The following is a 2,605-nucleotide window of genomic DNA, read 5'->3' as shown; positions in this document are numbered from 1 at the left end:
AAGACGTGCGTACATAGTTTTTGGCGCCGTTGCCTGAGATCACAATTTCGTGCACCAAGTTTTTGGCGCCGTTGCCGGGGATTGTTTGAGTTTGGACAACTGACGGTTCATCGTGTTGCTCAGATTAGGTAATTTTCTTCTTATTTTGTTTTCAAAAAAGTTTTCAAAAAAATTTTCAAAAAAATTTTCTTCTTTTTCGTTTTTCCAAAAAAAAATATATTTTCAAAAAAAATAAAATATATTTTTCTTCAGAATTTTTAAGAATGAATTCTAGTGTTTCATGAAGCATGTTGAAGCCTGACTGGCTGTAAAGCCATGTCTAAATTTATTTGGATTGGGGCAATCAATTTCGAACAACAATTTAAGTATGAGTAACAAATCATCATCACAAGAGCAAGCTAGAGGTTCCTAATCCACCTGCTGTTGTATGATTGATTTGTATCTTCTAAAGTTTGGCTGGCTATTAAGCCATGCCTAACCCTCAGATTGGAGCTTTAGACTAAGAGTACAAGATTCATGGAATTCATATTAAAAATTTTGAATTTTTTATTTTTCTTTTTCAAATAATTTTCGAAAAATATAAAATAAAAATCCAAAAAATTTATAAAATCATAAAAATCAAAAAAATATTTCATGTTTCTTGTTTGAGTCTTGAGTCAATTGTAAGTTTGGTGTCAATTGCATACTCATCTTGCATTTTTCGAAAAAAATTCATGCATTCATAGTGTTCTTCATGTTCTTCAAGTTGTTCTTGGTAAGTCTTCTTGTTTGATCTTCATATTTTCTTGTTTTGTGTCTTTTCTTGTTTTTCATATGCATTCTTGCATTCATAGTGTCTGAACATGAAAGATTTCTAAGTTTGGTGTCTTGCATGTTTTCTTTGCATATAAAATTTTCAAAAATAAGTTCTTGATGTTCATCATGATCTTCAAAGTGTTCTTGGTATTCATCTTGACATTCATAGCATTATTGCATGCATTCATTGTTTTGATCCAAAATTTTCATGCATTGCATCATTTTCATGTTTTTCTCTCTCATCATTAAAAATTCAAAAATAAAAAAAAAATCTTTCCCTTTTTTCTCTCTTAAAATTTCAAAAATTAGATTTGACTTTTTCAAAACTTTTTAAAATTTAATTGTTTCTTATGAGTCAAATCAAATTTTCAATTTAAAAATCTTATCTTTTTCAAAATCTTTTTCAAAAATAAAATCTTTTTCATTTTTCTTAGTTATTTTCGAAAATTATAAAAATCTTTTTCAAAAATCTTTTTCTTAATTTTATCTCTAATTTTCAAAAATATCATCACCAATTAATGTTTTGATTCAAAAATTTCAAGTTTGTTACTTACTTGTTAAAAAAGATTCAAACTTTAAGTTCTAGAATCATATCTTGTAATTTCTTGTGAATCAAGTCATTAATTGTGATTTTAAAAATCAAATCTTTTTCAAAAACTAATTTCAATCATATCTTTTCAAAAAATCTTCTTATCTTATCTTTTCCAAAAATTTGATTTTAAAATATATTTTCTAACTTCTTATCTTCTTATCTTTTCAAAATTTGATTTTCAAAATTCATTTCAACTAACTAACTAACTTTTTGTTTGTTTCTTATCTTTTTCAAAACTACCTAACTAACTCTCTCTCTCTAATTTTCGAAAATATCTCCCTCTTTTTCAAAAATTCTTTTTAATTAACTAATTATTTTAATCTTTGATTTTAATTTTCGAAAATTACTAACCTTTTACAAAAATAATTTTCGAAAATTCTCTCTCTCTCTCATCTCCTTCTATTTATTTATTTATTTACTAACATCTCTTCCTCACTCACCAAAAATCCGAACTCTCTCCCTCTCTCTGAGTTCAAACTTTCTCTTTTTCTTTTCTTCTACTCACATAAGGGAACCTCTATCCTTGGGTAAAAAGGATCCCTATTATTATTATTTTTTCTGTTCCCTCTTTTTCATATGAGCAGGAGCAAGGACAAGAATATTCTTGTTGAAGCAGATCCAGAACCTGAAAGGACTCTGAAGAGAAAACTAAGAGAAGCTAAATTACAACAACCCAGCAAGCACCTTTCAGAAATTTTCGAACAGGAAGAGGAGATGGCAGCCGAAAATAATAATAATGTAAGGAGGATGCTTGGTGACTTTACTGCACCTAATTCCAATTTACATGGAAGAAACATCTCCATCCCTACCATTGGAGCAAACAATTTTGAGCTGAAACCTCAATTAGTTTCTCTGATGCAGCAGAACTGCAAGTTTCATGGACTTCCATCTGAAGATCCTTTTCAGTTCTTAACTGAATTTTTGCAGATCTGTGATACTGTTAAGACTAATGGAGTAGATCCTGAAGTCTACAGGCTCATGCTTTTCCCCTTTGCTGTAAGAGACAGAGCTAGAGTGTGGTTGGATTCTCAACCCAAAGATAGCCTGAACTCTTGGGATAAGCTGGTCACGGCTTTCTTAGCCAAGTTCTTTCCTCCTCAAAAGCTTAGTAAGCTTAGAGTGGATGTTCAAACCTTCAGATAGAAAGAAGGTGAATCCCTCTATGAAGCTTGGGAGAGATACAAGCAACTGACCAAAAAGTGTCCTTCTGACATGCTT

General features: G+C 30.1%; 1 non-coding gene across 1 annotated transcript; it reads right to left on the bottom strand.

Annotated features, from left to right (window-relative positions):
* Positions 1-2,497: 2,497 nt before the first annotated feature.
* On the bottom strand, positions 2,498-2,605 carry LOC112761782 (small nucleolar RNA R71). Its single transcript, XR_003182159.1, has one exon. It is a non-coding gene; the product is annotated as a small nucleolar RNA R71 (small nucleolar RNA).

Source organism: Arachis hypogaea, chromosome 16, assembly GCF_003086295.3.
Source record: "Arachis hypogaea cultivar Tifrunner chromosome 16, arahy.Tifrunner.gnm2.J5K5, whole genome shotgun sequence".
NCBI classification, from domain to species: domain Eukaryota; kingdom Viridiplantae; phylum Streptophyta; class Magnoliopsida; order Fabales; family Fabaceae; genus Arachis; species Arachis hypogaea.
The sequence above is the reverse complement of the archived record's forward strand: the minus strand, read 5'-3'. Positions and strand labels throughout refer to the sequence as shown.